Source organism: Schistocerca americana, chromosome 4, assembly GCF_021461395.2.
Source record: "Schistocerca americana isolate TAMUIC-IGC-003095 chromosome 4, iqSchAmer2.1, whole genome shotgun sequence".
Classification (NCBI taxonomy): Eukaryota; Metazoa; Arthropoda; class Insecta; order Orthoptera; family Acrididae; genus Schistocerca; species Schistocerca americana.
In genome coordinates this window covers 767,235,747-767,259,630 of record NC_060122.1, presented here as the reverse complement: position 1 = coordinate 767,259,630, position 23,884 = coordinate 767,235,747, and the positions used below count along the sequence as shown (strand labels likewise).

Below are 23,884 nucleotides of genomic sequence, written 5' to 3'. Positions count from 1 at the left end.
TGGGAATACACAATGGATATGAACGTATGCAGGTGATCAGAAAGGATTCTTACGTACGAGTCACCTGTCACAGTCGCAACTAGACGTATCAGGAACCCCATATCACTCCAACTGGACACGCCCCACACCATTACAGAGCCTCCACCAGCTTGAACAGTCCCCTGCTGACATGCAGGGTCCATGGATTCATGAGGTTGTCTCCATAACCGTACATGTCCATCCGCTCGATGAAATTTGAGATGAGACTCGTTCGACCAGGCAACTAGTTTCCAGTCATTAATAGTTCAATGTCGGTGTTGACGGGCCCAGGCGAGGTGTAAAGCTTTGTGTCGTGCAGTAATCAAAAGTACACGATTGAGCCTTCGGCTCCGAAAGCCCATATCGACGATGTTTCGTTGAAAGGTTCGCCTGCTGACACTTGCTGAGGGCTCAGCATAGAAATCTGCAGCAATTTACGGTAGGACTGCACTTCTGTCACGTTGAACTATTCTATTCAGTCGTAGTTGGTCCCGTTCTTGCAGGATCTTTTTCCGGCCGCATCGATGTCGGAGATTTCATGTTTTACCGGATTGGTTCAAATGGCTCTGAGCACTATGGGACTCAACTGCTGTGGTCATAAGTCCCCTAGAACTTAGAACTACTTAAACCTAACTAACCTAAGGACAGCACACAACACCCAGCCATCACGAGGCAGAGAAAATCCCTGACCCCGCCGGGAATCGAACCCGGGAACCCGGGCGTGGGAAGCGAGAACGCTACCGCACGACCACGAGATGCGGGCTTTTACCGGATTCCTGATATTCACGGTACACTCGTGAAATTGTCGTAAGGGAAAATCGCCACTTTATCGCTACCTTGGAGATACTGTGTCGCATCGCTCTTGAGCCGACTATAACAGCACGTTCAAGGTCTCTTAAATCTGGACAACCTACCATTGTAGCAACAGTAACCGATCTAACAACTGCGCCAGAACGCCGCCCGCAGCGCCGTATTCTGCCTGTTTACATATATCTGTATTTGAATACGCATGCCTGTACCAGTTTCTTTGATGCTTCAGTGTAATTGTAAAATGCTCTACAAAAATACATGGGCGTCACCGAGGATGTTGCCGAACTTGGCGGCCTTAGAGGAACACTTACCGTTTTATTCATGCACATTTTAATGCTATAACCGTCATTCCCCCTCTCCCGCGCACCCCACCCTCGTGATCACGCCACAGGAGGGCGCTAAACAGGAGCGCTAAAGAAGCATAAACATTCTTTGCTGCTTCAGATTACGTTCAAATTTCGTCGAATGGTTCTGAACGGTGTTTAATAGTTCCATTCTGTATACCAGAGCAAAAATTGCGGTCGAACTTCATTCCAAAGGGGTCACATCACTTTCAGTGGGGTTGCAGCCCTTAGAGTAGGGTTGAAATGCCCAATGGGTAGCAACAGTGTCGAATGTGGTCAATAACGTCGACCTCTTGCTCATCACAGAGCAAGCTGTCATTTCGAGCGCGAAATTTGTGCGAATCAGCGGCCAAAGGGTAGAGGGGGTTTCACTGACGCCCTTTACGCCACCCCCTGGGGCCTTTTCTTGTCGATTCTGAACGGCGCTGTGTCTTAAATGTTTTCGTCGGCCACCCATAAGGAAACCACACGACTTCAATTCTGGATGTCGCGGTTATTTCTCCATTGCAGAGGCGCCAAATTAAGGCGTGACATGTGGACCAGAGTGGTTGTGGCGACATTCCCATCGTCTGACACGTTCCGCTGAAATTTGGAGCCAATGGGACATCATTAAGCATCAAACAGCTCACATCAACTTACGAGTTGTGGTCTTTTTATTGCATGTGTCGGCACTGTGCTGTTTGAAACGTCTTTGAGTCCGAGGACGACGTCGCAGGGCGCCAAGCTTTTGCATCACTACAGAGGAAGGTTATAGACAGCTTTGAGCCACACATTTCAAACTTATACGTCAGAACAGAAACAAGTACAGTGTTTCTGTGGTGCATTGGGGGTGGAATAAGGAAGCTGTTTAACCCAAGGTATGTAGGTCTGAATTATGTTACTTGACGACACAATTAACGTCGATGCATGTAAAAATGTAGTAGCAATTGGCTACACCACTATGCAAACATAAACAGACAATCCTCTCAAAGTATGGTTCAAATGGCTCTTGGCACTATGGGACTTAACATCTCAGGCGTCGAACCTGCGACCGTAGCAGCAGCGCGGTTCCGGACTGTAGCGCTTAGAACCGCTCGGCCACAGCGGCCGGCATAAAAGTATAAGAGGTGATGAGGTAGGAAGTGTAACTATCATTTAACTAGTTGGTGATGTAGCAAATAAGCTTCAGTTTTTTGGTAGTGTAGGACAATGGAATGTAGTCGAATTAAGTCGGGTGATGTTGAGGGTATTAGATTAGGAAATGAGACACTTAAAGTAGTAAAGGAGTTTTGCTATTTGGGGAACAAAATAACTGATGATGGTCGAAATAGAGAGGATATAAAATGTAGACTGGCAATGGGAAGGAAAGCGTTTCTGAAGAAGAGAAATTTGTTGACATCGAGTATAGATTTAAGTGTCAGGAAGTCGTTTCTGAAAGTATTTGTATGGAGTGTAGCCATGCATGGAAGTGAAACATGGACGATAAATACTTTGGACAGGAACAGAATAGAAGCTTTCGAAATGTGGTGCTACAGAAGAATGCTGAAGATTAGAAGGGTAGATCACATAACTAATGAGGAGGTGTTGAATAGGATTGGGGACAAGAGAAGTTTGTGGCACAACTTGACTAGAAGAAGGGATCGGTTGGTAGGACATGTTCTGAGGTATCGAGGGATCACCAATTTAGTATTGGAGGGCAGCGTGGAGGGTAAAAATCGTAGAGGGAGACCAAGAGATGAATACACCAAGCAGATTCAGAAGGATGTAGGTTGCAGTAGGTACGGGGAGATGAAGAAGCTTGCACAGGATAGAGTAGCATGGAGAGCTGCATCAAACCAGTCTCAGGACTGAAGACCACAACAACAACAGTGACACATTGTAGTTTGCTACAGTGAGATCACTCACAAAACAACTATGTGTCTCGTTAACATCGCCTAAAAGTGTGGATCTGCATGACATTGGAACAAGAAATGATATATAAAATATATACAATATGTAACCGGTATAAGTTCAGATATTTTTGTTGGTGAGTGAGAACAGTGTACTCCACAACATTATATCAGTATTTACTTCAACTGAGACTAATAATTCTAGCAATTAGGAATAATATGTTTTTAGGTTAGTTAATACCTCGAAGTACTTGTGGCAGGAGCAAGACATTAATGGTAATTTTCCCTTGTGTAGCAGGTCGGGTGTTGAAGAGTGGACGCATGGATGAAAAATAGTGAGCCTACATTGACAGGCCTAGTTCACATAGCGATATAGTTACGACTGTGCAGAAAACATGTCATAAATTTTGTGATATGTATGTGGGAACACTGTTCGATGCAGAGAGAAAACAACCAACATACTGATATGAAGGCACCACATATAAAAATACGTGCACATATTTCAATTACACCATGATTGGAGAAGTATAGCATGCATGGTATATCGTGCCTGACAAGAGACAGCAACAGTAATATTAAAATATGTTAACTGCAAGATTTCTAAAGACGATGTGTATCCGTCGGGAACTTGATCAGACAGTTGCAAGAGTCCTATTTCAAACCAGAAACTGACTATTCCTGAAAAATTCATGAAGATAGAATACTAAGAGTTCGCACATGAACTTGGAAGCGGTCGCTCTTCCTCCACCATATCCCTGAAAGGTTCAAAATAGTTCAAATGGCTCTGAGCACTATGGGACTTAACATATGAGATCATCAGTCCCCTAGACTTAGATGTTTAAACCTAACTAACCAAAGGACATCGCGCACATCCATGCCCGAGGCAGGATTCGAACCTGCGACCGTAGCAGCCTCGTGGTTCCGGACTGAAGCGCGTAGAACCGCTAGACCACCGGGGCCTGCTCCCTGAAAGGAATGGCAAAAAATTCCTAACATTTGGTACAACATAAAGTAACTTCTGCCACACCAGCAGGCTATAAATGTAAGTGAAAAAGTTGGATAGAAATCCTTAGGCTATTACCCAGGACCAAAATGCTTTTATTCTCGTCCGGAAAACAGTGTTTGGTCGACGTAAATACGACCAAAGAATATGCTACGAACCACTTGATGTGCAAATATGTCCCGCAAGAGAGCTTTCGTTTACTGTGGTACTGCGAATGCTCCCTTGTTTATGTGCTCTTTATGACCAAATTGCTAGTCGAGTTTGTGGCACGCGGTCATAAGTAATGGACGCGTCTCTTACGGACGCACTGAGCCTCGGCAATCGTAAAGGTGCCTGGCCAGGCCTCTGTTCTGTGTCGGCTGGTGACCGTGCTGGAGGCCTCATTAGGAGTCCCTGGGCGTTCGTGGGGCGGCATTAGCGGACCCACTCGTGCTATTGTCTCTGCTGGCCTCGCCAGTCATGTGTTACTGCCGCTAGACTAGCCCTTGTGGCTTTACTGATACTTCCAAAACGATAGAGTGGTGAGCGAAGTTTGGCCAACTCCTACAGGAACCCATCGCACTGCGTACCTCTAGACTGTGCGTTTACAGTATTTGTAATGAAATGCTCTGTTATTTGGAAGTAGGTATAGCGAATGAAATGGAAGAGAACAAAAAAAAAATCGTAAATTGAGCTCTCTGTCGTGTGTCGATTACTGGGCCACCCAAAAGCGAAGCTTTTTGGCACAGCTGGTGATCAAGGATTTAAGAGTATGTCAGTGGAAAAGAGGAAATTCGTATCCTCCGTGTTGTGGAAGGTGCTGTAGCGGTTGTGGATCGAGGTCTTTAACACTTTCTACTTTTGTTGTCTTACAAAGTAGATTCCGCGATGCGTCGACGCAGTGGTCAGAGGGAATGAGAATGTTACGCGCTACTACGCAGAAGTCTCTCTTTCAACTGCTTATGCGAGTATGATTACTACAAAACTGTTAGGCAACAAGATGATGGACTAAACTGTAACTATAAATTTCATAAAAATCTCCAAAGGTTAATGAGCCGAACCCTTAACTCTACCTTATTTCGAGAGTGTTTTGGCACACTTTTGATTGTCTGGCTATCGAGGCTGGTTTGTCTCCACTGAGTGTTTTCAGAAACAAGCAGAATGCTATACAACTGATCTGAAGACTTGCCAAGCGATGTCACCTGTTAAATTACATCAGCAAACTTAACCAGACGACAATCGAATTTTGTTTTATTTTTATTTTTTATTACTTTTTAAAATTTCCATGGTACCTGAGGTTCAGAACTCAAATATCAATCAGCCAAAGCAGTTCGCTGGAATACAAAAAAATTTTCGAGAACATCGACTCAAGTTTTCCGACCATCAGTTACAAATCAAAGTAAGGTCAATACTTTGACTAGCAGCGTGGCTCCGGTTGCCACGTGTGGCGGGGAGGGGGGGCACTAGCTTCGTTTCTCACGGAATCAAATTTTTAAACAAAGAAGTATGTTCTATGATCATATGCGTAAAAATGGAGTTTAATATAAATAATTTGATTAACGATCTTTTACAAAAGATGGGTAAGAAAGAATTTACATTTGCCATGAAAATTGGATTTTTGTGGGGGATATGTAATTATAAATAAGAAGACGTGCATTTTACAGAAATTACAATAAAATATGTGTTAATTGCAATGTGTTTAATGAATTTTATGTTTAAATGACGTAGATATTCAAAATGATCTAAAAAAACGAAACGAGACTCGATCCAGCGATTATCACTTTTATCCATCTTTATGTAGTTTTCCCTTTACGCTTTGTTTAAAAATTCAAATGCGTCGGGAATCGAAGAGACGCCAGCTTGGAGGCAACCGAGCAGACTACTACAGAGTCTCACTGCTCACCGACAAATCGTCCTCACTTACACTATTGAATATTGCCATTATTTTTTAGAGCTGCTTTGAGGGATTTATATTTGAGTTTGAACTTCACGTACCGTAAATATAAAAAAATTATAAAAATCTTATTAGCATGTGGTCTCCTTTTTCGTCGAACGGAGTCTGCTATAGCGAATAGAGGTCAGTGTGTGAGTGTGCGTTCGCTTTGCATTCCTCGTGGATGCTCAAGGTCGTCGAAGAGATAGCTTGACTTTGCCGCCAGCAAGGTGAAGGCTCTACGCTGAGCCCGCCCACCTCAGACGGAGAAGTGGTGGCCCGTTTAATATCGTGTGGGCAAATACCGTAGGTGGCATTCTTTCAAAACCCCAAGTACCCACACTAGTCTAATCCTAAGTACTTACAGTACTTGTTTGTTTCTTCTACAATTTGTACACTGTCACACCCACAGTCTCTATGTAAATTAAATGGATTTACAAGGAAGCTTTGTTATAAACCTGGAAAAATAGAATGGAAAATATTTGTGATGTCAATATCGGAAGTGACCTCCTTGCCATACATAGTTGCAAATCATCTTAGAAGATAGCGAATTGATTTATGATTAAAACCTTTTCTCTCACTGTGGGATTGATATTGTTCCTCAGAGTGATCGTATTCCTGATGAGAAGCAGTACTTAAACTTATTTTTCAATGTTTCTATTTATTTCATAGAATTTTGTTCGTAAAACATTATACATTCCGAAAAATGTTATTCGATTCAACATTTTTATCACTTTGTTGTGTTCTCGATATCCTCATCCAGTTATTAATCATGTGTAGCAACTTTTATTTTTCTCGAGTGTAGTAGTTTTCAGCGTCTTCTGGACCGATCGGTACTAACAGATCAGAAAAAATATCAGATACTATCTGAAAACAAACTTTTAATTGACACTGACGTCATAGGAGAGCGAATATACTTTTCAGGTACAGCATATCAGACTGAGTCGAATTATATGCTCTGTCAGTCGTTTCTTTGCAAAAGTTGCTGCAGCGGTGTAAAAACTTTGAAAGAATAGGCAACAACAGGGGTTGAGGGTGCTATATGAGACTTCCTGACAGTCTGTCTGCTCGACCGGGACGCGTACTGGGATCCTTGCTTCTCATGTGGAATTTCCTAGAGTCGCCACCAGCGCTGCTAGTTGACACTGCCTCCTAACATAGCTTGCGGTCAGCACGAATGACTGGTGTTGTTTTTGCACCTAAAGCAAAACAAAAAAGAACTGACTGGGTGATCCTGACGGTTACCTATCCGCTAGGAAAACCATCTTGGGAACGGTGGCAGGAGTCGAGGACATGGCGTCAGTGACACTCCCAAGCAAATCCATGTCACGTCCAACAAAATTCACCTCCTAACAGCAATAAAATGAAACCCTCTGACGAATCACGTCTTTTATCAAATGGAGTTCTATGGCGATGAATGATGTGATAAATGCTAGAAAGGGCATTGTGTCACAGGGGGCTTGGTCCCTGTGTCCTGTATATCGTGTGCCGTCGCCTTGACCATTTATCTAAATCAGTTATTCTGTCTTAGCACTCCAAACGCCTGACTAGCTTCCATCGTCACTCAAGTTTCCTCCTGTTACTTCCGACCACTACAACCAGAGGTTCTCCCACAAGGTATGTGGGGGAAAGCACTACCACAAAAACCTGACATAAATTGCTGCTGTCACTGAAATCAAGTCTATCTCCACCAGTTTCAGAAAGTACATTGCGATAAAAACTGGATGCAATGGACGCTTCGTACCTCGCTAAAGGCCATGACAAAGAAAGCTGCACTTCTTCAACGAGCCAAACCACATAACAACCTGATAGTAGCCTGCTGCAGGAGAGTGGTTTCATTTAGGCTACAGTGACGCTAACCAGGATGTTTACTTCAACATTCTCGACGATCAAGTGTTCACCATCCTTCTGCATCGTTGCAATGAGTATGGTGTTAACATTCCCGCCTTCCAAGAGGAGAGCAGCCCTCAGCACGAAATTTGGGTTCGTGTCATGATCTTACACTAGTTATCATTAGTTCGTGTTTGCCAAGGTACTGGTGGATAGCAGTAGTGAGCACATTACTTTTAGCAATAAAATTCACTGCAGTCGGGTACGAACCTGAACCGTTTTCGAATTTTTATCTTCGTTAGCCTTTGAAATGATTCTTGGTCTAAGGCTTCTTCAAAACATGTCGGATGATCATATAGGCGAGGCTTCTATAATTCTCTCCATTCTTATTACACGGGTCAGAGGTTTTGTCTAAAGAAAAGCGAAGTGTAAGGTCATAGCACACAAACGACTGATTCAAGTCTTCTGAGTCGATACAGTCAGAAACGATAAAGCGTTCTGGTGTAGGAAAAACAAAATGTTATCAAATGGTTCAGATGGCTCTCAGCACTATGGGACTTAACATCTGAGGTCATCAGTCACCTAGAACTTAGAACTACTTAAACCTAAATAACCTAAGGACATCACACACATCCATGCCCCAGGCAGGATTCGAACCTGCGACCGTAGCAGTAGCGCGGTTCCGGACTGAAGCGCCTAGAACCGCTCGGCACCGCGGCTGGCAACAAAATGTTAGCAAAACTATTTCGCAGTTATATAGCAGAAGGTTAAAGCAAAACTTCACGTCTTTAAGGTCGACGTAACTGTGTCCACTCAGTTCTCCAAAAATGAAGCAGTCGCCGCCATATTTGCCTAAGAACAGTACTCGGCATAGAAGAAGAAGGAGAACAAGAAGAAGAAGTAACAACAAGAACTTTCACACTGCAGAGGAAACTACGTGGCAATCAGAACTGGCATTGCAAATGCGATCGCTTTCTGGGTAGCGTAGCATTGAGTTCGTCGTTAGGACTTGGATGTGAAGTTGTTCCTTCCACTTCTGAAGCCGTAACAGTTGAAGGAAAATGCAATCGTTACGTTATTTAGTCACAAAGGCATAAGAGCTTCTTGCACCGTACTTCACAAAGTTTGACTTCCACCATGTTTCTTGAAGAGCTTTATAAATTGAGAAACAGAGGCAAACACGTCTATTATTCACCTCCTCACGCCCGTTCCTCTCCAGCGAATTTCAGTTGACGGGAAATATAACGCGGACAAAAGACCTGCTGAGGTCTTTTACAATCTCAGTTTCTGAGTTTGTTACTTGTTATGCGCAAGCCATGGACAAGTAAGGCAACTTTCATGTGCGTTTCCTTAAAACCATGTAGATCACAGCTTATCTCGGAAAAAGTGCTCTTTATTCTCCGAACAGCCTCACATGCTAAAGGGCAGCGTGCAGAACGCCCGTAATTACGTTGTAGTAAGGTTCGTCGGAACGTCAGTGTATACGCGAGAATAATATGACAAGCACGCGAAGTTATTCCGTCTGAAAACAACTGGAGTGTCATTTCTCGTGATCGAGGCTCACAACCATGTAGAATTTTTTAAAGTGCATCATGTTCGCGAGCGGTTCTAGGCGCTTCAGTCGGAAACCGCGCTGCTGCTACGGCCGCAGGTTCGAATCCTGCCTCGGGCGTGGATGTGTGTGATGTCCTTAGGTTAGTTAGGTTTACGTAGTTCTAAGTCTAGGGGACTGATGACCTCAGGTGTTAAGTCCAATAGTGCTTGGAGCCATCTGAACCATCATATTCGCCGTTGGCTGTAGAAATTATTTATTTCACGGTTGGAATTTCGGCTTGTATACTCCTTAGTTTTTGTATTTTTTAGCTTTTGTAGCACCACTCGGAAACGGCCCAGAAGCCGAAGTCGCAACTGTGAAATAAATAATTAGTACAGTCAACGGTGAATATGATGACCTTAAAGAAATAGTGGAGTAGCTTTGCAGTTAAGTGCATCAGTATCAGTCTGTGTGTCCGAAGGTACGGAGTTAAATCCCCACTCAGTTCTAAAACTTTAGTAATTTATTGTCTCTTTCAACTCCGTCCGTAATCTGTATACGTGAAATGAACGCTGTGGTTCGGATTCCAAGATATTCTTAGTTCAGTGGTCGGAGGAAGGCAACGGTACAGCCGTATGGCATCGTTGGCTGGGCTGGGAAACCCTCAAGTGGTGGGTTCAGCTGCGTAGTAGCAATAGGTTTCCTCCCGCCCCGTACAACAAACTTTTTCCTTGCGGATATATGAGTGTTGTGTCTTGTATGTGTTTGTGGAGTGTGGGTGAGTGGAATGGACGCATGTACACTGTGGCATTGCGTTTGTCTTGTGTGATTATGATGATAGAAGGGAGAGGGTGAAACCTGGTGCCGTCCTATGGCCTGCTCCTCTCGAATAGCACCAAGGAAGCGACTGAACTTAACGTCCCCATCCGACTGACGGATCACCATCAACTGTGTCACAGGTTACTGAGGACGGTAAGGCAAGGATATACCACCTGAAAGAGGACTACACTTAGAAAGGCTATGCGATGTTGAGATGAATCTTCAGGTCCAATATGGTGGTGGCTTTTTTACACAAAACAGAACGATTTGAGAACCAGAACTTCTGTTGTATTTTGAATGTAGTATTATCCACTCATTAGCAACAACAAAAAATTAACTTTGTATTATTTTTCTGCTAACACTGTAGTCAATCTCACTGTTAATTTCATTTGGGTTCTCAAGACCAAATTCTATACAGGTTGGGACATCACTGATGTCACCAGTCATGTTTGTAGACAGTCTAAAAGTCTTATTCGCTGAAATTAGGGATCTGACGGTGGTTTCTATGTCAAATATCGAAGATTCACTCATCAGGCGGCCCGAGCGAAACGCAGGTGTCTAGAACAGTGTGAGGAAAAGTAATGTAGCAGAAATTTCGCATAGTGGTTCCGGAAAGGTGGCTGCTGCGATTAAAAGTACTGTGAAGCGAACAGTCACGGCCAGGACTAGCTGATCTTAGTCCTCGATGGTAAATATGTATTGAGATATGTATTTTGATTGTTTGAACAGTTCAGTAAATAAGCACACCGGACAAAAAATTATTCACTGTGAGGAGACATGACACTAATAGCATATAACATCGCCTCTACCATTGACAATGGCCTCACGTTGACGAATAAGTATACAATTTCCTTCAGCTTACAACTGACTGGTGAGAAGATCCAGTAGGGACGCCAGGTTGCGAGGACTTTGGTTACTACAACTCGCTCGCTGTTTCGAATAGTCACAGACATTTTCATTGGAATTAAGGTCGTGTGATTTAGTGGCCCTATCGCGGTGCGATAGCTGCGTGAGTGTTCCTCAAACTAGGAACGTAGGCGCGCAGCCCTATGAGGAGGGCTGCTCTCCTCTTGGAAGACGGGAATGTCAACACCATACTCATTGCAACGATGCAGAAGGATAGTGAACACTTGATCGTCGAGAATGTTGAAGTAAACATCCTGGTTAGTGTCACTGTAGCCTAAATGAGAGAGTCGAGTTAGTCCCTATATACATCTCCAAAATATCACGGAAACACCAAGGCCTGAAATACAGCCTCCACTCACTGTGAGTTAAACGCCTTATTAGGCTGTCTGTGTACTAGAAGCCTTGCATCGTTCGAAAAGAGGCTTGTTCGTTACTCGTTCGAAACCACTCTCCTGCAGCAGGCTACTATCAGGTTGTTACGTGGTTTGGCTCGTTGAAGAAGTGCAGCTTTCTTTGTCATGGCCTTTAGCGAGGTACGAAGCGTCCATTGCATCCAGTTTTTATCGCAATGTACTTTCTGAAAGTGGTAGAGATAGACTTGATTTCAGTGACAGCAGCAATTTATGTCGGGTTTGAAACGGATTGCATTCATATGGGGTGAAACTCGTCATCGGTCCTTGTCGGTTACTATCTTTTATGATCTCGCCACGTTATTTTATTTAACCTGACCTGATTAGGGCCATCAGGCCCTCTCTTACATCTGCACAGGATTTTACACATACAGTTCCTTTTTTACATCATGGTTACCTAAGAAATGACAGTTCTAATATATCAAATAGTATTAAAATGATTGGAGTGTCTGAAGTGGGGATGTGCGTAAACCTGATTATGAACTAATAAGGCTAACACTAACTCTGCTTAACTACTGCACATTCTGCCAAAAGCAGTGATATAATAATAATCATAATCATAATGATAATTTATAGGTGTACAAAATAGATGTTTTCTGAACACCCACTAATATGAAATCAGATTCTATTAAAAAGTCATCACCACACGTATTAAGACGGGACGGTCAAATCGTGTTCATAGGACCCGGTCGGCAGCTGACGGATCAAAAAAATGGTTCAAATGGCTCTGAGCACTATGCGACTTAACTTCTGAGGTCTTCAGTCGCCTAGAACTTAGAACTACTTAAACCTAACTAACCTAAGGACATCACAAACATCCATGCCCGAGGCAGGATTCGAACCTGTGACCGTAGTGGTCGCTAGGTTCCAGACTGTAGCGCCTAGAACCGCGCGGCCACTTCGGCCGGCTGACGGATCCACAACCGCACCTATTCTTGCACTTGCTCGTCCGACTGAAACAGGCGTCCACGCATTTCTTTCCTCTCGTCACCAAATATATGAAAAACGTACGGTGAATGATCCGAGCTGTATGGAGGATGTTGCAGTGTTTCCCAATCAAATCGCTGGTAATTTTCGTCCGATTGGCAGTTTGGGGGCCGGCGTTATCGTTCAAGAGGATGGTTCTGACTTCACGGCGCACGCAGTTTTTGCGAAGTGTCCCCACAGTGCCGCGCGTTGATTGTGGTTCCACGCACGCGGAAGGAGGCCATCGTGACCTCACAGCTTTGGATTTCTTTGGCGTGGGCGGGGTGAGGGGGGGGGGGACGTGATATGTTTCCACTGTTAGCTTTGCCAGTTGTTTACGGGTTATCGCAGTGCTTTCTGACGGATTCTTCCTGCTGCATGATAGCGCCCACACTGCCAATCGGACGAAGGCTACGCTTCAGCGATTTGGTTAGGAAACGCAGCAACGTCCTCCGTGCAGCCCGGATCTTTCACCGCGTGATTTTCACATCTTTGCTAATCCGAAGCAAGAAAGGTGCGGACGTCGATTTCAGTCGAACGAGGAAGTGTAGGAGCGGGTGCGGTTATGGATCCGTCAGCGGCCAACCCCGTTCTACGAAAAAGGAATTGGTCATCTTGTCTCAAGTGGTATAAATGTCTTAATGCGTGTGGTGATTACTTTTGAATGGAACCATTCCATGTCCCCGTTGTAGCGGGTATTGTCCTCATTTGACTGCTCCTCATAGTATGTGCGAGTCAAATCATTCCTTGTAGAAACTTTGGACAGTCCGCACTGATACAACAAGAACAAATCGGGTAGCTTCATTCCCAGTGTGGTCACTAGCACCTCCAACTACGACAGCTCCTTTCTGGCATTCTGTCACTTCTCCATGTGGACCCATCTCACTGCGCTGGTTCCATGCAACTGACTGGCGCACACACACCACTTCACTGATGTGACTTAGCGGTGGCGGATCATATGACCGTGTGTGTACCAGTCCATCATGTGCAGCGCTCCAAAGCGTCCTTTTAAGGGCGTGACCGTATTTTGTCCGGTGAGCTTACATACTTCACAAAACAGAAGAACAGCGATGTGTACTCGGAAGAACGTGTATAATATATACTGACGTTCTAATTCAGGGAGATAGCCTACAACTGGTGTTGGCGTAAAAAGTTGTCGCGATGGAAATCATTACAACCTTTGATTTAGATTACAAAAAATGTATATAACCAATAAGTTTTAATGGAAAAATTAGGAATCCACATTGTTTCCTTAAGCCCAAGTCGTGCAAAACAAGCTTCCTTTATTCTTTGGTTAGTTCCAGAAGGCAATCGATAGCGGTGTTCACATTGATGCCTTTGGTACAATTTCCCAAGAAGCAACCGTATGGCCTATGAACATGATCAAATGCAGTGACTTCTGTTTCCCGCTCTAATCCCGTTCCGAGAGTGCAGAGAATACCCGATTGTCGACGAAACCTCATAATGGCTTGGGAGTGCAAGATCTTAGTACCACAGGGGCTGTCCCCATCGTCGCAAAAGGAACCATTCCACACAGAACAGTCGTAAAAAGCTTCTGCGGTGGCGTGGCGCATAGTCTCCTTTCACTCGCTAGGCGCTTTCTCTCGCTTCAATGGGCATCGTGCTTGACATTATGCAAAAAAGTTACGACACGGACACAACGCAAAGAAAAGATGAAGAAGTAAAAGGAGTCATACTCGACACCTGTAACAGTTGTATGTTGAACCCTGCCCACTTTCACGCAGTATCAAAGACTGTACTGGAGCTGCTACTTATTTGACGTTACATAAGTCTCATACTCTGCATATAAAAATGATCTACAAGACTATAGTGCATGGCGGAGAGTATTTCTCGGTAGTATTAGAGATTTTCTTATTCCATTCGCGTATTGAGCGAGGAAAAATTTCCGTTTGCTACGAGAGGTATCATGTTCTTTCTCATGTTACTCTTTGTTGGTGATCTGGAGGTACACAGGGCGTGAAATTTAGTTTACACAGCTCTTAACTCTGGCAGCAAGAATGTCTCTAACCCGGTTGGGCATCGAGCCGAGTTGAGCTTATATTACAGACACGCGCACGTCATTCCGTGCTGCTTCAAGTCGATGGTAGCATCCATAAATCATAGAGGATGGCAAGTGCTGACCTGTCAGTCTCTCCTTACTCCATGACCACATACCAGCTCTGGGCGGATAGAGGTGTGCAACCCGTGAGGAGATATCTTCAGTGGATGATAGATCTGCCGAAAGCGCTGGTGGCGGAAACAGTTGAACACCTTTTCTATTGAGGTAGGTCGGAACAGCACAGAAAGTAAGGGGTTTTGCGTTGTCTTGTTGAAAGATAATGTCGTGCAGAACGCCTCGAAGGTAGGATACAGCCGCCAAGTTTAACATGTCAATAGTGTAACTTCTGCTATCCAAATCACCGACTCTGCGAATCAGTGGTGATCTTGTGGCATACCCATCAGTACTCCATACCATGACGTCAGATGCTTGGGCTGGTGTGATGATGACGAAAGGAATCTGGAAACAACGTTCCCCCCTGTGCTACCTCATATCCTTCTTATGCTGTCCTAAGAACGGAACTCGTCTGAAAAGATACCGCGACCAGCATTCTAATACGAAATCTTAACGAGAAACCTGCTGCATAATCCCTCTATTGTGTGTATACACTGCCTGATAGAAACAGTGGAGCACCCAGAAAGGGAGGAGGAAACAAACTGAAACTTCACGGATTGAGGACGTTCTGATATTATTTCAATGATCACAAAATAGTGAAATTAAAGAGAACTTCGCAGTAAGAGCCTGCTTATCAATGTGCCGTTGCACCTTATCTGGCCTGAATACTTGAACTTAATCGTTTCGAAACGCCGTCATGAAGCTGTTGTATCCTCCTCTGAAGAAAACTGGCCTATAACTATTGTAACTGGTCCTTTACATCCTGGACGCTGGCAATGGGGCGAAGTGACATCCGAGCTGACACCACTCATTCTGCTGGGAGCACATCTGGTAAAGATGCTGGCCACAGGAGGACCTTGTGCAGATATTTAGTTCACAGAGACACGTGCCATATGAGGACGCTCATTATTCTATACAAAAATGGTGCCCGAAACTTTGAAATCAGGTGTAACACATGAGGACTGTTGTGCTGTCAGAATTCACTCAGTCAGTACTAGCTGTGACCTGAAGTCATACCTGATGGTTCCCCACACCTTGATGCCAGGACTGACACTAGCGCCTGCTGGCTAAGTGCGAAATCAGAGGGATGCCAAGGGGGTTGCCTATACTGCCGGCGGTTGGGGATCGGTGGATATTCTTCCTCTACAGAGCCTTTATTAAAGTGGCCAACAAAGGGACGCAAGTGAACCGAGGGTATTGCCGAATTCTTGGGCCTTAGAGGAACCTTTTTGCATTTTTTTCACGCATGTATAAATTTTTCGTTCCCTCTGTGCATTCGCCACAGGAGAGCGCGAGGAAGTAGGGATGAAAAAGCATGAATACCCTTTTCGGCTTTGGTCACGCTCAAATTTCGTCGAATGATTTTTAATGGCCTCTAGTGGTTCACCGTGTATACCACGGAAAAACTACAATCACACAGCGCTCCAAAGAGGTGTGATCGTGTTCAGTGGGGCTGCAGCCCAGTGATGTCTTTAGAGGATCATTGAAGCATCCGGGGGCGGGGGGCTGTCATCAACCTTTGGGCTCTCGAGAAAGTCTTCTTGTTGCACATCGCATAACAAACTGTCATCTTCGATTGCGAAATGTGTGAAAATGAACGCCCCAGTGGAGGGGGTGGTTTTATTCGCCCCATTTTGTGACACATCCAGAGGCATTTTCGCGTAGATTCTAAACAGCTGCGTGTCTGAAATGTTTTCAGCCATCCACAAGAAAACCGCATGATTTCACCGTTGGGGGCAGCGGCTCTGACCGCCGCCGCAGAGGTGTGAAGAGAAGTGGTGAGATGAAGTTAAAATGTTCTGTGTTGTTAGGCTGTGCCATATTTCTTCAACGAATCGACGTTTCGACCCCTCTGCTGGAATCTTCTGAAGGATCTTGTGGTTTCCACTGTAGATTGGGCACTGCCCTGCAGACTTCCATAAAGGGTGAGATGTTGGTAAGAGGTGGTGTGACGACCTTCCCACGGTCTAACACGTCCACGATGGCGTTGCGCAGAATTGTGAAATGTGATGCCAATGTGACGTTATTAACCTACCTTACAGTGCACATGAAATTCTGAGCTTTAGCTTTCTGTGTTTATTGCACATTGTAGCTGCAGATGCAGAATTCTGCTCATACAAAGCAGATTGACAGTGCTCAAAACGAGATGCATCTGACCAACTCTAGACAGTATGATGTGTCAAATATATGGCTATTAATCTCATTTCACGCACGAGTATCTGAATTATGGCTAGTTTCAGAGCTAACTTAGTGGAGTGTTACATAGTGCTAGATTTGTATTAAAAACAGTAGTTGCGCTACTGTGACCTTCCTTCTTCGTCAGAAGTACCGGTACGTGGTACCGGCGCGTACCGTCACAAATCAAACACTGTATGAGTACGCTGGTGAGCCAAAACATAATGACCATTGCCCGCTTCCTGGTGGTGTTGCGGCACGTGACGTAGTAAGAAAAGACTGTAAGCGTAAGATAGACAAATGGGCAATCATTACATCGAAGATATGGGCCGCAAATGCGGAAATTCACTGATATAAGCGGTTCTGACAAAGGGCACGTTGCTGTGGCCCAGCAGCTGGAAACGAAAAGCTCTGAAACGGCGAAGCTGGTGGCCTGTTGGTGTACTACTGTCGTGACCACCTGTGGGAAGTGGCTGACGGTTGGTGAAATAACGATTAGGCCGTATGGTATTGGACGACCACCTGTCGTCACAAAACGTAGAGGTCGGGGAATTCCCCACTATGTAATCCAAGATAGGCAACGATCTGCGGCAGATCTGATGACAGAGTATGATGTTGGTGCAGGCAAGAGTGTTTCGGAGCACACCGTTCAAAGGCCGTTCTTGAACATGGAGTTCCACATCACACGACCCCTACGTGACCTGTGTTTATCCGACGACATCGTCAGTTACGATTACAGTGAGCATCACTGAGTTTTCACAGTGGATCAATAGAAACGTGTCGCCTGTCGAATGAATCACATTTATTGTTACTCTAGGTCGACGGTTGTGTTCTTACACGCCGTCAGGTGAATCACAGCACAAAACTTTCACCACGTCACAGATGCAGACCAGTGAGGACAGAATTATGATGTGAGATGCACTGAGTTGGGCTTCTGTGGGATCTGTGGTGGTAATCGAATGCTTCATGACGGCAATGAACTACGTGAACATCGTTGTGGACCACCTGTATTGCTTCATGCTTAAAGTCTCTCCCTACGGCGATGACATCTTCTAGCAGGATAACTGCCCATGTTACGAGGTCAGAATCGTGTTACTGTGATTTGAGGTGCTTTATAGTGGACTCACACTGATGTCTTGGCCAGCAAATGTGCCTGATCTGTAGCCACTGGAACACATGTTGGGCGCCAGCTGCTTGCCCGTGTATCACCACCCCGTAATTTGCGAGGACTGATTGACCTGTACGTAGACATCTGGTGTCACATACTTCTGGAACCCTGTCAAGGACTTTTAGAAGGCATGCTAAGTAGAATCTCTGTTGTATAGTGTTTGAAAAGTGGAACAAGACGCTATTAAACAGGTGTTCATAATGTTTTGGCTCATCGGTGTGTGTGTGTGTGTGTGTGTGTGTGTGTGTGTGTGTGTGTACAGTGAACACTGTGGGCCATATAATCCTCGTGTAGCATAGCTCTGAAACTAACTACATTTTGAGACTTGAGATGCATAGGCAAACATTTAACAGTCGCTATGTATAGTGGGCGCTGCTGTTATCTGTAAGAAGGCTGCGACGCCAAATCTTACAGCGAATCACAGGATGACTTACAGAGTCATTTGACTCTGAATACAAATAAATGTAACTGATTGCGTAGACGAAGGCATTGATTACTCAACTGGCGATAAATCGCTGCACGTAATGACAACGGTAAAATAAGAGTAACTGTATGTAGCAACTTGGAGAAATTATCATGCAAAGCTAGTCTAACGGAGACGTGCAACACATACCAGAGACAGACTCAACAAGATATGTGTTGTGCATCTCGGAGACGTTTACTGTTGAAGTACCGAGAGCGTCCGTTCCAGGAAAGAATCTGGCACTGTATTACTTCCTCCAACGTACGTCTTGCAAAATGACTACTACTAGAAAATTAGGGACGTTAGAGATCTTACAGAGTCAACTTATTCTTCCGTTCATTCTTGGCAGAACAATGTGATTATAAATGAAAGGCACAATTTTGTGTATGTTCTACAGCTTTATTTTGTTAACCGGTTTCCGGATTACAAGAACTTCGTCAGACTTTAAACTCCTATTGTCGTCAGGGAAGGCACAATGTTAGTGAACAGCTCTGAAAAAGATATTATCAAGAAAGAAGCACGAACCCAGAGTAAATGTCATCCTTGAGAGTGCATTGCCACGACTCTGTCAAGGCTGACATTTACTCTGTGCCACCCTTGATGAATAACATCTTTTACAAAGTGAAGGACTGAAGGATGCCTCAGGATACGTGGTAGAAACGAGCAGCACTGCCTAGTGTCTACTGCTACGTAAGAGACAGAAGGGCGACCAACATTTCAAGGGAGATTGTCATCATCTGACCAGGACTTTGACGAAGGTTTAAGGATAAATTTCAGCTGTACAGGATAAATCACATTTTCTTGGAATAGGCTATAAATATAGAAAACTGTCATAATTTGCATAGTTTTACTCAGTTATTTCATACGCTGCGAATTGTTTTGTTGTGGCAGTCACTTGAGAAACAAATAACGTAGCGAATGTGTTTAAACATGAACGTCTCTATAAACCGATTTTCAGAGTTCTCGTTACTTCTGTGTGCTATATAAGCATACGACATAGTTGCTGATTAGCGCGAGGAGAGCACATCTGTGGGTTGACAGTACTGACTGCGAAACAAGTGCACATTCCCCCTCTTACGACCCCTCTAGACGCGTAGGCTATGTCATACATTCTCTGCTCCTCGCATTCGCTTGAGCCAAACCGTTCTATTTCCGTAGAACCACAAACAGATAAAGACTGTATGTTGAAAGCAGTACCGATTATTGGTTCAAATGGCTCTGAGCACTATGGGACTTAACATCTGAGGTCATCAGTCCCCTAGTCTAAGAACTACTTAAACCTAACTAACCTAAGGACATCACACACATCCATGCCGGAGGCAGGATTCGAACCTGCGACCGTAGCAGCCGCGCGGTTCCGCGCTGAAGCACCTAGAACCGCTCGACCACATCGACCGGCTACCGAATATTTTACGAAAACTTATCGAGATCTGTCGGTCTGGAACCACGCGATCGCTAGGGTCGCAGGTTCGAATCCTGCCTCGGGCATGGATGTGTGTGATGTCCTTAGGTTAGTTAGGTTTAAGTAGTTCTAAGTTCTAGGGGACTGATGACCTCAGATTTTAAGTCCCATAGTGCTCAGAGCCATCTGAACCATTTTTTGTCGCTCGGGGAATTTGAACTATCGACAGTGCATCACGGAATTCATGTTCGTAACAGTGATCACTGACGTGCTGTGCGGGAAAAATAGGCGGCCCAAAGGGAGCGAGAGGAATAAAAAAGGACTGCTATAATACGGGAGAGTTGGTCACCCTGACGGACAGTTGGGAATGAGCGGACATATTGGCTCAACTATCAACAGGTATTCGTTTTTGGACTAATTTCTTTAGGAACATTTCTTCTAGTTTTGACCAATACTACCTCTTTGAGAAATATGCGACATCTTTGTAAAGAACCTGTATCCAATATTGTAAATATGTGAATGCTGTGGTACAGCAACAAGAAGTACTTGCGTGTTTTGTTTTTGTTTTCATTTCGATAAATATCCCTGAAGATCAAGCTATAAAAGACTTCGCAATCGGTTTCAAATAAACAACGAATATAGCTGAGTAGAAAATTTTTATTACAGTGGAGTTTGATCCCCGAAACAAAAGAAATGGTACCGAAAGTATCCTCCCCCACTCACCGTAAAGTGGCTTGTGGAGTATACATGTAGATGCTTATATCACCACGGTAGAAATAATATTTCGGTGTATCACTTGCACTGGCCATTGGCGTAACATCGGCAAGATGCACGATAATGCAGCCGGATCCTGGATGCCCAGCGCTTGGACACTCCCTCAACGAAGTCAAACAGGGACATGGGTTTTCACGTGCCACCATCTCAATGGTACCGTTAGTACCACGACTTTGGAAACCTGCCGCTAGAGACAACGGCCGACAGCAGTGACATGTTGACACAAATCAGTGAACGAAGGATAGGCGCCCCACACTGTGGTAACAAATCACCAATTCAGTGCCGGACAGCACCCAGTGAGAAGCCATATGTCGAGAACAACCTCCTCTATAATAGTTTACAGTGTGTACCGTCATATCTGTACTTCACACTGAGCAAAGGCGGCACAGGGAGTACCATTGATGCAAAGCTATTGGACGTTCAAAGTATGGAAAAAGTCTCCATGATTGATCACCCGCGAAACATACTAGTACGCACCGCTTGCAGAGTATGAGTACATCGAAAACCACACGAGGCGGTGCGTCCTACATGTGAACTGGGCAACGTCCAGGTAGGCGAGGAGGATGTTCAGACTGATGAAATGGTGAATCTGTCACACTCCCTCAGTGGCGAATTGTAGAAGGTGCATCCACATACGTTAGCCCCCAGGCAACAAAATACATTCAGCAAGACAATGCACCACTTCAGCAGTTCCGAACTGTCAAAGATGGTTTTAGGAACACTCCGCGGCCCTGAGGGAGCTTGCGTGGACCTACAGGCCTCGTGACTTCAGTACTACAGAGCACGATTCCAGTACGCTCGAACGAGATGTCTGCATCTTAGGGCCAGCTCTGACCCACTGACGTGAGTTGTGTGCGGCGTTTGAGCGGTATCGGATCAGTACGGCAGCCGAACGCTTCCGGTATCTTCTGTATTCTGTGCCCGAGGCCTCGCAGCCGGCGCCGGATCTGTAATTCAGTTGTTCAATAGTGTAATTCTGAAATCGGATGCTATGTTAGCAAATAGTTTTGTAAGCTCGACACTAAAAGTTGATAATAATAATAGCAATAACCTTGAGTCTGCAATACTACGTTTACCTCCGAAAAAGAGCTATAAAACCGCAGTTCAAGGATATTTCACGGTAAGTGGCGGTAGCCTTCGTCATACTTAGCTAAATATCGCTGTTCTTTGTTTGCTGTTGAATTTTTCTTTCACAGTGACAAGCTGATTTCTTTACATAAGATAGTAACGCATATTTGCGTTTTCACAACTAACGCACTCGGCGCTGAACGTATTGGGAAATCTCTGTTGATCCATCAAGGATAGGGACAATGAAATTCGCCAACAGCCGTGTAAGTGAAATGTTATTTTATTTTATTTTGACTACCAGTTCCGGCATTCCGCTATGCAATATTCAGGCCCCATGTGCAATTCTCAAAAATAAACGATGTTTTCGTAGAGTGCCATATATTCCTGGATGTAGTGAATTCAAAAGCGTTTCCCAAATGCTTCAATCGAAGACTTGATAGCAGAGTTATCAAATCTCCGAATGAAGCACTTGGGAAACGGTTCTGAATTCACAACATCCAGGAATATATGGCACTGTATGACATAATCGTCTATTTTTGAGAGATGTATGTGGCGCCTGAAGATGGCACAGTGGAATGCCGAAACTGGTAGTCAGAATAAAATAAAATAACATTTTACTTACACGGCTGTTGACGAATTTCATTGATAAATATTCGGAAATGGAAAAAAATTACGCAGTCTGCCGCGTCATTCACCCGTAAGTGATGGAAATGATACAGAAATCTTCCTTCAGTGCTCTGAATTATAATCGAGATGTATATTTTCTCCTTAAAAACACGAACTGATCATTTCATCCATCAACAAAACACTGTAAATAGAGGCCAATACATCTGTTGACCGCTGATTATGGCTGTCTTACAACTATCTAGATGTCATTTTCATTGGAAATCAGTATTCAAATAGATTCCGCTAAAATACATAAAAAATATAGAGTTTGTAATTATTGTCGAATTATTGGGTGCTATATAGTAAGTCACATTAATTTCTTTCAGACCAATTCACATTTGAAGCAGTTTCATTTACAGTGTTATGTGTTCAACTGTTTCATAAACGTACTGATTCGCACGTCCAAATAAAGTTCAGTAATACTCACTGCTTCTTGTCTCTCTGGACTATTGACATTAGACGAAAGAGGAATGGCATATATCTACATTCCTTAAAAAGTTTCTAAAATCATTCCCACGTGTGACTTATCAATCTGTTTCCGAAGAAAAAGCTAAAAAACATTTATAGCTATGAAAGAATATGTTAGTAAATACTAATATACCACTATTGTAGTCCACAACTTATTGATTTATACCAGCACCTAATTGCTCATGTTGTACGAAGATATTACAAGACTTTTACTACAACGACTTCTATCGTGTTTTATCGATGGCTTTCGCGAAACGAAACGAGTTATGTCAGTTTTATGGAAGTTTTGAAGTCTGTGTACATACCGTGGATCGGGACTGCGTATTTAACTCTGACAATGTTGTGTGTACTGTTATCAAAAACGTTTCAATAGCCTGGACGTCATTTTGAAAACAGATGGTAGTGATTTCTATTTGAGACTAGATCTGTACAATTTACAGATGAAAAAACGCTGTGACTCGAGGCGAAAGTTATCCAAAGCGTTTCAATAACCTGGACGTCATTTTGAAAACAGATGGTAGTGATTTCTATTTGAGACTGGATCTGTACAATTTACAGATGAAAAAACGCTGTGACTCGAGGCGAAAGTCCAAACACGACAGCCTTTGTGACAAATGGGCCTAAAAATACTGCAGGCGCAATAACAGTGTATCGTGGCGACAGGTTTGCAGGTTACGCGTGACAACGACTCTCGGCAGACCCGGCGCCGTAAAGCAGGACGCGGGCGAATACCTTGCAGTGGCGGCGGCGGGGACGGAGTCTCGGTGCGGAGGTGCGAAAGCTGCGGTGTCGGCTGGCGACTGAATCGGAAGGCCGCAGGTTGTAGGCACCGCGGCCGCCTGTACTGAGACTGGGTCGTGAGAGGCGTTAAGGGGGGAGGGGGGGGGGACTCAGGTGGGAGGGGGGGGGGGGAGGGCATGGGCCCACAGGTGCGGGCGTCGCCTCGCTGGACGTGGCGGCGCGACGCCGTGCCCGGCACCTGCGCCAGGAAAGCCTTCCACAGGGGTTCATTCTGGGACCAAATCTGTCACAAAGCCTATCGTGCAGGAGGTCACTGAACGATAGGAAGGAGGTAGTCATTATATTACTCGTAGGCTTTAAGGTATT

The 23,884-nt window shown here is 44.4% G+C and overlaps 1 protein-coding gene across 1 annotated transcript in view; it reads right to left on the bottom strand.

Annotated features, from left to right (window-relative positions):
- Positions 1-23,603, bottom strand: part of LOC124612976 (proton-coupled amino acid transporter 1) — a 267,593-nt gene extending 243,990 nt beyond the window's left edge. The window contains exon 1 of the mRNA XM_047141504.1: positions 23,510-23,603. The gene's annotated coding sequence lies outside the window, so the exon portion shown is untranslated. The remainder of the gene's footprint in view (positions 1-23,509) is intronic.
- Positions 23,604-23,884: the final 281 nt, after the last annotated feature.